This window comes from Ostrinia nubilalis, chromosome 1 (assembly GCF_963855985.1).
Source record: "Ostrinia nubilalis chromosome 1, ilOstNubi1.1, whole genome shotgun sequence".
NCBI lineage: Eukaryota > Metazoa > Arthropoda > Insecta > Lepidoptera > Crambidae > Ostrinia > Ostrinia nubilalis.
In genome coordinates, this window is record NC_087088.1 from 7,905,096 (window position 1) to 7,917,734 (window position 12,639).

General features: G+C 38.6%; 1 protein-coding gene across 1 annotated transcript in view; it reads right to left on the bottom strand.

The window, feature by feature from the left end:
• The window catches only part of LOC135071076 (uncharacterized), a 38,466-nt gene that overhangs the window by 15,044 nt on the left and 10,783 nt on the right, over positions 1-12,639 (bottom strand). The gene's annotated exons all lie outside the window — the stretch shown is intronic.

Consider the following 12,639-nt stretch of genomic DNA (forward strand, 5'->3'; position numbering starts at 1 on the left):
AGTTTATTCTTATGTGGTGACAAATTTATTTATGACAATGAAAGAAAAAGAAAAGTATTAACTAATTTAAAATCTACTCCTAACTCCCTGTTCTTGGAACCTTTAAATGTAAAAGAGACGATAAAAGACAATGCCGGAAATTGGTGTCTTTTTTTTTTCGCGCGGCCATCGACCAAACCTTGTTTTTTGATTACAAAATAGTGTAATAAACCAAACTTACTATGACTTGTATACCTCTAAACTCAGTCTGAACTGAGTTACGAGCATCAGAAGTTTGATGATTTTCATACTAGATTTGCTTTTTGCGCGCAAGTTTTGTAAGAAATTGCAACAAAATAGTGACATTGTATGTGTAAACAAACAATACCATCCATTAAAGGCTCCAGACATCAGTATGCAGCAGAATCAGCGCAATAAAAAAATAGCGCAATATTTTGTTGCAATTTCTTACAAAAGTTGCGCTCAAAAAGCAAATCTAGTATGAAAATCATCAAACTTCTAATGCTCGTAACTCAGTTCAGACTGAGTTTGGAGGTATACATGCCATAGTAAGTTTGGTTTATTACACTATTTTGTAATCAAAAAACAAAGTTTGGTCTATGGCCGCGCGAAAAAAAAAAGACGCCACCTTCCATACAAAATCTGGCATTGCCATTTAATCCAGTCTCTTAAAAATTCTAATGCATGTGGGTATGATGAAATTCCTACAAAAATTTTAAAATACTGTAGCCATGAATTAGCTCCTGTATTAAGATATCTCATTAACTTATCTTTTGAGACAGGACAGTTTCCTGAAAAATTGAGGTTTTCTAATAGTTAAGCCCATATACAAAAAAGGGGACACGTCTGAAATTGGTAACTATCGCCCTATAACGTTGATACCCGTGCTATCAAAAATATTTGAAAAGGCTATGCAAGCTAGGCTAATGAAATTTTGTCTAAAGTTTAACATTATCAATCCAGAACAAAATGGTTTCCAAAAAGGAAAATCCACTACTCTAGCTTGCTTCAGCCTGGTCCATGAAGTTGTCCTTGGCCTAAATTCAAAACAATGTGCTACTGCGCTTTTTTTTGACATGTCTAAAGCCTTTGACCGGGTAGTTCATGACATATTGCTGGATAAGTTAGAAGTATATGGAGTACGTGGAAACGCGCTACAGTGGTTTAAAACATATCTGGAGAACAGACATCAGTGTGTTGAAATAACCAAATCAAATCACGAAAATAGCACATGCCGATCTACTTACAAATCTAACAGATTTGGTGTACCCCAAGGCAGCGTCTTGGGACCGCTACTCTTCTTACTTTATATAAACGACTTACCATCTGCTACCAAACATAGGTGTATTTTATTTGCAGATGACCTTTCCGTAATAATCAAATGTAACGCTGACAAATTAAATCTTTATGAATATGACATTAACAATACTATAAATGACATAATGAAATGGCTAAACCTTAATAATCTGACTGCTAATTTAGCTAAAACTAAATATATACAATTTAATGTAAAAGGACGTAAAGAAATTAAAATGGACATAAATTATAATAATGAAATAACCTTGGACCACGTAAATAATTTGACATTTTTAGGTATCTTATTGGACAAAAACTTAAACTTTTCATGCCATATTGACAATGTGTGTAAAAAAATTAATAGATTTGTTTACGTCCTTCGAAGATTGACTAGAATTACTTCTCTGAGTGTATCGTTAAGTGCCTACTACGGATATGTTGCTTCTGTTATAAGCTATGGGCTCATACTTTGGGGAAATGGTACCGATATACAAAGGGTTTTCATAGCTCAGAAAAAATGCATACGAGCTCTATGTTGTAAAGGGCCCTTTGAAACATGTAAACCATTATTTGTGAAACTAGGCATACTCACTGTTCCCGGGATGTACATACTTGAAATTTACAAAGGACAATGGGCAAAATGGTACCCGGCTCCAATAGATATGTGTCTAGTATCGTTTCAAAGGTCTTACCAAGATGAACAACTTTTACTATGGCCACCAGCCTCAGATGTGGTTGTGTTCGAAGATAAACATACTTTTTTACAGAATGGTACCCGGCTCCAATAGTTATGTTTGTAGTGTCATTCGAAAGATCTTACCAAGACGAACAACATTTACTATGGCCACCAGCCTCAGATCTGGTTGTGTTCGAAGATAAACATACTTTTTGTATAACCTAAGTATCATACGTGTCCATCATATGGTACCTACTTAGGTTATGCGAGGCATGAAGTGTTTGCTGCTCCAGCATCCTTCCTTACCTCTATAATTATTAATAGGGATAATTGTGAAATAATTATTTTTATTTGAAGAACTACAACCCCCTTATTAATAAAAAGTTACACCTAGGAAGAACCTTGGATTAATTATTAAATAATTAATCCAAGGTAATTTTTATAAGTTAATTTTGGTATGGAAATAATTATTATTTTCATACCAAATGTCAACTAGGGTGTAACTTTTATTAATAAAGGGGTTAAAAAGTTTTATTACTTCTTAAGGGTTTTATTATGGGTTGCTAAAGCGAATAAACCCACAAGATCCAATAAGTCCACCCACAAGATAGACCGACGACCTCATAAAGGTAGCGGGAAGGCGCTGGATGCAGGCCGCTAACAACCGGCCATTGTGGAAATCATTGGGGGAGGCCTATGTTCAACTGGACGTCCTATGGCTAAAATGATCAAGATGATGATGATGAAAGCGAATAAAAGGCTAATAGCTTGGGTAGTTCATCGTAGGAATAATCCTTTTCTTTCAACGTTTCTTTTGGTTATATTAATATATAATGTAGTCATGGTGCATACTCGTATACATGGATGATTGTGTTATACTTTCATTTATAATACTTGTGGAATTACTGCTTTCAAAACGTGAATTAGAACTGGCCCCATAGCAGACATTTACCTACATCTAAAGGCCTTTTAAAATATATATTGGTTATGGCTATTGGAGCGGGTACCACTTTCCATACATTTGTGCCCATCATCCTTTGTAACACAACATCCAAAATTGTTTAAAACTGCTGCTGAGGTATACCCGAGAAACACAAGGTCAGCAAATAGACTAGTATTTATTTGACTTCTGCCCAAAAATCGCACTTTGTCATAAAAATTGTTATTCTATGTGCATTAAGGTTTATAACAAAATTCCTGAAAGATTTAAAATAGGTCCTGCAAAAGTAATGACCAGAAAGCTTAGGGAATGGCTAACCACTTCCTGCTTTTACAGTGTTCAGGAATTTCTGGACAAAAATTTGCATGTTAATGTATTTTAGCAGAATAGAGCACTTTGTATTTACAACACTATCTGTATCAACCTATTCTTTGCAAATAAATGTCTTTGTCTTTGTCTTTATGTTTTGCATTTTCACAAAGGACAATGTTCGTTCTCCATACATTGTTCGCCGTTAGATCAACAGTGCCGAAAAAATACTTTCTAGGTTCTAAATGACACAAATCTTTAAGTAAGAACAATTATTCCTGGCGGACCAATTCTATAAACTTATTGATAGCAATATTGTTATCATAACCTCTTACTTACTAGTATTGTATTATATTATTTTATGCACTTCGATTTGGGAGATGTTCTGTATTGTAGTTGTCGCAGCCAAATTGTATTATAATATTAGACGGGTTTTGGAAATAGCTCGGCGTTCCACTTTTATGATTTACTTACTTACATTTTGCACGTAAATAAATAACATGAATCCTATGTTTACTTTCCACTCTTGACATTTAACACGTGACTTACCAAACTAACTATCTCCATGGTTACCGTCTTAGTCTATGCATGACTAGGGATTGAACAACTTTTAATTGAATATTATTAACAATTCTCGATTATTATTATCGATTGAAAAATATTCGGTATTTGAATCGAAAGATATATTCAATTTTATCAATATCAAAATATTCAATTTTAATAATAAAATAAATATTATTTACTACCACCTATGAAATGTTCTGAAAATTGCCTGGAGCGCTCCCCCAATCCTGGGTTTCCCTTTCCAAGCTGAGAGGACATCATTTTGGTTCTATCGATACATTATAAAGGTACTTAATATTTGAAATGTATTACCAATTATTGTTATAAGCATTTTGAGCGAATAAAACTTTCAATTCTATTAGAACTTTAGACATTTCTCTCACTTTAACCCTTATTCAAATAAAGGTAGATATATTACCACTTTGTTTACTTTTAAAAAAGGATCCTAATTTTCGATATGGTAATACTTAAAGATATCGTGTTCACTTATTTATATTTTTAAATATATTTTTTTACTTATCTAAGCCATCTTACAACTTTTCAACGTCATTTGTCACTGTCAGGTAATGTCAAAGTCAACCAAACGGTTTTGGTGTGCAAAATTTCGAGTTTTTAGCGCGCGTTTTTGGTATTTTTGAAACTTTGTTCAACGAAAATTCTGATAAGTGTTTTTTCTATTAAAATTCCTAAACTATAACATTTATTTTATAATCTCACTTATAGGCAGCGTCTGCAATTGATTTATTCATATAATTTAGACATTTTAAAGAAGTGGTAAATAGTTTACCATTGTCCGATCCCGTCTTGACAAAAGTTTGATGATATATAAAAAAAACTGTTGTTTTTTGTATGTGCACAAATAAAACTAAATAAATATTTGGAGAAATTTTAAGTTATTTTGATATCAATTTACGTAACGTTTCGGCGTTACGTAATTAGTGAATTGTTAGTTTCAGACTCAAGGTGAGCATAATAATTGTAAGCATAATAATTAATATTAATAAATATATTTTTTATAAAAACAATAAATTTATTTCATTCCCAAAATATTTAATAAAATATAGGTAGAACCAAGAGGAAGTCACTAGTCAAGAACCAAAAATAAACCAAAACGGACAATGGTAACTATTTTACCACCAACATTGAATAATTTGTAGTCATGAATGGATAATGGTAAATTATTTACCACCCAAAAAACTACCCCTTCCCCTATTTTTTTATAAATTTTGATCAAAAATATGAAATAAGTGACCCACAATTACCCAAAATCCACTTCAACTTTGTAAAAAAAATGCATACCAGCTCGCATTTGAATAAGGGTTAAGCGGCATTGGATTTTTCATCGGATTTTGAAACTGTTACAGATATATTAAAGATGATCCCATATTGTTGTCATTGTCTATATCAGTGTTATGATCACAATTCTTTTTATTTTATTCATGACCTTCGACCAGTTGGACACATTAGATAGCTTCTTGTAGTATCGTGCAATATATTTTTAACTTTTAATTAAAATCTAGTCATACTGTAGCAATTTGGACGATTTAATTTATTTACAAGATCGGTATCTTATTGTCTATGATGACCGCAGTCAACATCACTATTACATGGATTCCTAACAATGAAGTACGGCATTGCCTTGTGCCGATTTTACATAGATTTTATCGACACAAATTATGGAACTTCATAGGATATGGAGCAGGCCACGCCCTAAAATGTCCGGATGTCGTCATAGTATTATGGAATACATATAAAAGACTTTTATTATTTCATTTTCTAATCCTCAAGTGTCCGTTACAATCTAATTAATATTTAAGTATTCAAAAAGTAAGAGATTAATTTTGATACTTTACTGATGTGCCCAGGAATCTAAGGCGGTTTCTGACAATGTCCTTTTTAGCTTGTACGAGTACTTAAGTGAAGTAGGTAACTTTCCCGTAAATATTTCAGCCTACTACTTATTTTATATTTTCCTTGAACACGAAACCAATTAATAAGGAAAGAAAGAAAAAAGGAAGTTGAATAAAAAGGATTTTCCTGAAAGTACCTACTACGATAATATGACCGGAAGACACAAACTTCTATCGGTAGGGTGGTAACAAATGAGGTCACATTTTTAAATTATAAAGAAGCACAAACATAATTTTATAAGATCTCATAATGAATGGTGGTTGCGCCATAAATTAAAGAGTTGGTTTGTTATCCGCGTGCAAAATGCATCTCCTACTCCCATCCTTATCCCGCACGTATTACTAGAAGAGTACGAGTATATTTGGCGCCACCGGCGGCTTCCGCGTCATCCACGAGAGGTCGCTACTGTTGGTTTTTTCGAGTTTCATCGCACGCACCGCCGGGAAGTGATGACTGCGTGACCGCTCCTCTGATTTAATTGTTTCTCCCGCTAATTAGACTTTGTAATCGGTATACCTTGAACCTATGTGTCTGTGAACGTGTAACTTGCTAAAGGTGCTACGTAAAGTGCGTCTTTTCGTCTTGGAAGAGGGATTATCCTGGCCGCCCATTTGCTCGACCGCGTGGTACCACGAGGCACCGGAAAGAAGCCCTTGCGACTCCATCTACGACAACCAGGAGCTCAAGGTACGTGCAATCCTCTCCTTCTTCCACCGGGCTGCTTCCTATTGTTGTTTCTCCCGCCCAGCCCGGTACTTCCAGCATTTTGCACGAGGTGTACCGACCGCCATTTTCGCCATCACTTCTTTGTAGACTCCGCTTTATTGAAAACCCCGCAAAATAATTTAGATACAGTCCACTTGTTCTTTGCTCCCCTTTTGCCCCCTTAACTATGATTTAACGTATAATTACGCTCATCCATATTCATGGTCCTTCGAGCCGGATTTAACGATTTAGTCTATTGCAACCCCGCTTATATACCTACGTCAATCATAGTTATCGCGCTAAAACCGCTTGAAATCTTGTAGGTATTGTTCGTCCGCTTCGTAACGATCAGTGTAAAAACTATTTTATTTGTTATAGTCGATCCCGCAGTTATTACATTCGCTAAGTAAATACTTATATAGCTAGGTATATTATTTATTGTCGTAACCCGCAATAGTTCATGTAAGTATCTTACGTATTTGTTATTGTATAAATCCGCCGCTAAATTATTGATTAGGACAGCACGTTGAACCCGCGTAGGTATCATCTGTTTATTCTATTATTATTCGCATTGATAGTTGCATACTGCAACCCGCTCCGCCAGTGATACGTTGGCAAACGTCTGTACTTATAAGTTTGTTTATCGTTGTAAACTCGCATCCCGTCCCATTCAACATGGCAACGGATAAAATGTCCGTAGGTATTGAACCGCACTTAAAGATTTTGTACGCTAAAAGCGAAACTTTATTTTCGCGTATGCAAACGATATGCGATCACGCGAATAATGTTTCGAATGAAAGTATTAAAGAATTGTTTTTATATGAGATTGAAACTATTGATACTTTGCGCTCCGATTTTGAATGTTTGTTGGACAAAATTAACGCTTTGAAGTTGGAAAGTAATCCAAAATATGTTGTTTCTTATCAGTCGCTTCTGTCTTTTGAAGATTTGTTTTGTCGCGTAAAGAAAATAGCCAAAGGATTGACAGATTTCGATAAAACTCAATCTCCACCGCAAGTAGATAGTAAACCTAAATTTAATTTGCCTAGATTGCCCGCTATTGAAATACCCGAGTTTAATGGTGACATTAAAAATTGGCCTTTGTTTTATTCTAGCTTCACTAACACTGTACACAACAATTCATCGTTGTCAGACTCGGACAAGTTGTATTATCTTATTGGTAAACTCGTTGGGAAAGCGCAGTCAGTGTGTGCAGGCATTACGCCGTGCGCTGATAATTATTTGCTGATCTTAGAAACTTTAAAGGAAAAATATGAAAACACACGCTTGTTGGCAAACGCTTATATTGATCAGATTTTGGACTTTAGAGCTATATCTAACGCTAATTATGGTAACTTGGAGTACTTTCTGGATAACTTTGCATCTTCAGTCGCCGCGCTAAAGAATTTAAAGTTGAATGACCCGCTGGATTATTTGTTTTTGTCAATAGCTTTAAAGCGAATGGATTCGGAAACTGTCCGATCATTCGAGTTAGACAATCGAGGTACTAAGATACCTACTTTCGCTAGTTTTGTTGAATTCATCCGCGATCATGTGAATATTTTGCAAAATAGTTCGAGTAATAATAGTTCGAATAATAAACGAGGCCCGCCGCCCTCGAGGCCGTCAAGGTCAACACACAGTTATGTTGTTGCATCGCCGCAGAGCGATGATTGCAGTTTGTGTACTAACAAACACGCTCATTTGTATCAATGTTCCACGTTTAAAAATTGGTCTTGTAAGCAACGCTTTGATTTTGTAAAGTCAAATGGTTATTGTTATAATTGTTTGAGTAGTAAGCACCGCGCAATAAATTGCAATTCAAATAGTAGATGTCGTCATTGTGGTGTCAAACATCATTCAATGCTGCATTTTGATAATTTGGTTAAAAATGTCGTTCCTGCGCATAACGTTGCGCCCGCCCCGGCTCGCCCGGTGAATGTGGAAGCGCCCGCGCCTGTGAGCGCCGCGCTGTGTTCTTCGAGTTTGGATAATAGCAAACCGGTTTCTCCCACGCCTACGACCGTGCTACTTGCTACGGCACGTGTTATTGTTTTTGATACGCATGGCAGGGAACATTGTATTCGTGTTTTGTTGGATAGCGCTTCTCAAAGTAATTTTGTTACTCGCGAATGTTGTCAACGCTTAAATTTGCCTTTGAATTATAGTTCGACACACACTATCGTTAAAGGAATTGGAGGTTCTAGTAAAACCGTCCAACATATCGCTCAGATCAAATTCTATTCTCGCTTTAACCGCCGTATTTGTTTTGATGCGGACACTTTGGTTGTGGACCAAGTGACCGACCGCTTGCCCTCTGTTGAGGTGGATGTTTCTTTGTTGTCAAGCTTTGATAGCTTACCGCTCGCTGATGATACTTATGCCATTCCTGGCAAAATTGATATGTTGATTGGGGCTTCGATATTCCCGCACCTTTTGTTGCCTACTAGGATAAAGGGCCGCCCTGATCAGCCGCCCGCATCCGCGCCTCTCGCATTGGAGACCGTGCTGGGATATGTTATTGTTGGTTCCGCTCCCGTCAGTGTTGATATGACCCAATGTATAAACACCACGGTTTCTTCTTGTTGTTATTCTTCCGCGCCCCTCGAGTCTGTAGTCCGCAAGTTTTGGGAATTGGAGGAGGTAAGTATGCCTCCAATATTTAGTCCAGACGATAAGGTCTGTGAAGACATTTATACAAGCACGACTACACGAGACGAGACTGGCAGGTACGTCGTGGCTTTGCCTTTCAAGGGTGACATTAGCTCCCTCGGAGATTCAAGGCGGACCGCTGAAAAACGCTTTTTTTGTTTGGAACGCAAGTTAGAGGCGTCCTCTAATCTTAGAGAAGCTTATGACGGCGTTATTAAAGAGTACTTGGAGAAAGAGTATATCTCACCCGCGCCTCCAGACGAGGAGGATATTGTTAATGCTCCGCCTTCGTATATTATACCGCATCATGGAGTTATTAGAGAAGACAAGTTAACCTCTAAACTTCGCGTCGTTCTCGATGGTAGTGCTAAGACTAGCACTTCTGTCTCGCTAAATGATATCTTGTATAGTGGTCAAAACCTACAAGGTAACTTGCTTAGTATTGTTGTTAATTTTCGCCTGTTCCGCATCGCTCTTTCGGCTGACATACGTCAGATGTTTTTGTGTATTGGCATCCGCTCTTGTGATCGTAGATTTCAACGCATTTTGTACCGTTTTTCACCAGATGAACCACTGCAGGTTTATCAGTTTAATAGAGTTTGTTTTGGACTTAAGTCTAGTCCATTTCACGCATTGCGCACTGTCAAGCAGTTGGCAATTGATAAGGGCGACGCGTTTCCTAAAGCGAGGGAAACCATTGAGACTGGATTGTATATGGATGACTACGTCCACTGTGTCGACACAGAGTCGGATGCTATCGCCACCGCTGATGAAGTGATAGGCCTCATGAAGTCTGGTCAATTTGATCTTGTCAAATGGACGAGCAACTCACAAGAGGTCCTAGAGCACATACCGCTTTCACATCGCCTTTCATCTGTTAAGGAATTTGATGAGTCCGCTTCGCACAAGGTTTTGGGTTTATGTTGGTCCCCAGTTACTGATTTGTTTTGTTTGAAAATCGACAAGCCTGGTGACGCTTGCACGAAACGCACTATACTCTCATGTATAGCTCGCATTTGGGATTTGATGGGATTTGTCGCGCCCGTTGTTTTGTTCGCAAAGTTGATTGTTAAGCGACTGTGGCTGTGTGATTGTGATTGGGATGATCACCCGCCAGAAGATGTTGTTGGTTTGTGGATCCGCTTTAGAAGTGAGCTTCCTCTGCTGGAGCAAATCAAGATTCCGCGCCATGTAGGTATCACATCAGGTAGTGTGGTGTCTATTATGGGCTTCGCAGACGCTAGTGAGAAGGCGTACGGGGGTGTTGTTTATTTTCACGTGGAAAATGCTGACAAATTAACGCTCAGCCTTTGTTGTGCCAAGTCAAAGGTCGCCCCGCGTAAGGTTCAGTCTCTCGCTCGTCTCGAACTTTGTGCATTATTGCTTCTTGCCAAAATTATTGGTTTTATAGTTGAATCTTGTAAAAACCGCATTCAAATCAATAAAATATTCGCTTTTTCTGACTCCACAGTCGCTCTTTGTTGGGCTCACTCCTCGCCTCATAGGTGGGATACGTTTGTGGCTAATAGAGTAGCCAAAATTCAGGAGGAGCTATCACCGCAAGATTTGTTCCACGTTGCAGGTCGTGAAAACCCCGCAGATTGTTTGTCGCTTGGTCTCACACCCGCACAAATTATTGATCACCCGCTTTGGTTTAGTGGTCCACCATGGGCTAAGTCACGCCCCTCTGAGTGGCCTGTCTCCGCTATCAATCCCGCGACGCTAGTAGAACCACCCGAGGAAAAGAAACACTCATTAGTGTCTTCAAGTTCGCTCGAGGATTCTATCATTATCGGTTTAGCCAAACGCATGTCTTCTTGGTCTAAACTTCTGCGATGCGTAATTTATGTTTGTAGATTCGCTAAGATGTTGCCACGACGTGGTCACATATCCGCCTTTGATTTAGAGTACGCTGAATTGTTGATTTTTAGAGAAGTACAACGCTTTCATTTTGCTAAAGAGTTTGCCGACTTGCAGGCGGGCAAGACTTGCAGTCGTTCGCTTCAACGCCTTTGCCCGTTCTTGAGTGACGGTTTGATTAGAGTAGGTGGACGACTGAGTAATTCACAGTTGGAATCTCATCAGAAACACCCTATTATTCTACCGCGTAGGGATCACATTGTTGAGTTGTTGGTTGACTATTACCACAAGGTTAATTGTCACGCTGGTCCCGATTTATTGATGTCGCTTCTGCGCCAGAAATATTGGATATTGTCTGCGCGTAGCCTTATTCGCAACAGATTTCATAAATGCCTGCCTTGTTTTCGCTTGCGCCCCAAGCCAACATTTCCAATGATGGCTGATCATCGCTCTTGTCGTGTTGTTGAAACCGCTAAGCCCTTTGTACACACAGGTACAGATTACGCTGGACCGTTCAAGGTCACTGTATCTCGTGGTCGTGGAATCCGCTCTACAAAGGCGTATGTTTGTTTGTTTGTCTGCATGACAACACGCGCAGTTCATATTGAACTCGTTGGTGATTTGGGCACAGGTGGTTTCTTGGGTGCTTTCAAACGCTTTTTGTCTCGCCGGGGTCCCGTAAGTCACATTTATTCGGACAATGGCACAAATTATATTGGAGCTAAACGGATGCTTTCCGAGTTGCATACGTTTTTGAGCTCAAAATATTTTCGTACAGAGTTCGCTCACATTTTAGCTGAAAACCGCATTAATTGGATTTTGAATACGCCCGCAGCAAGCCATTTCGGTGGCAATTGGGAAACCAATGTAAAGAGCCTTAAGTCTCACTTATACCGCGTAATTGGTGAGCAAATTCTTAGTTTTGAAGAGTTGAGTACAGTGCTTGCGCAAGTAGAGGCTGTAATGAACAGTAGACCGCTGTGTAGGACGCTCTCTAGCGACCCATCTGAGCCTTTAGCTTTGACTCCCGCGCATTTTCTTACTTTGACGCCGCTTAAGTATTTGCCCGCTAGAAATATTGATGAAGATAGATTACATCTACTTTCGCGACACTCTTTGTTAGATAGATTGGTTCAATCGTTTTGGAAACGATGGAAGTCTGAGTACTTGCATACTTTGCAGTCGCGACAGAAGTGGAACACGTCTGCTAACCCTATCACTGTCGGGACTGTTGTAGTTCTCTCCACAGAGAACGTACCACCGCTTCATTGGCCCTTGGGCATAGTTGAGGAAGTTTTTCCGGGTTCTAATGGGGTTACTCGCATTGTCCGCGTCAGGACTACAACCGGATCATATCTACGCCCGGTTATACGTCTCTGTCCCTTACCTAATCAGTAAGACTTCTCTCGCAAGCAAGTTAGGTTAGGAATTTAGTTTAGTTTAGATTAGTTACATGCCTCATTGGAATTTTGTTTGAAGGTGATCCTTCAAGAGGGGGGGGGAATGGTTGCGCCATAAATTAAAGAGTTGGTTTGTTATCCGCGTGCAAAATGCATCTCCTACTCCCATCCTTATCCCGCACGTATTACTAGAAGAGTACGAGTATATTTGGCGCCACCGGCGGCTTCCGCGTCATCCACGAGAGGTCGCTACTGTTGGTTTTTTCGAGTTTCATCCCAAGTAACACGTAATCTGTATATTCACTGAAGTTAAGATTAATTTACGT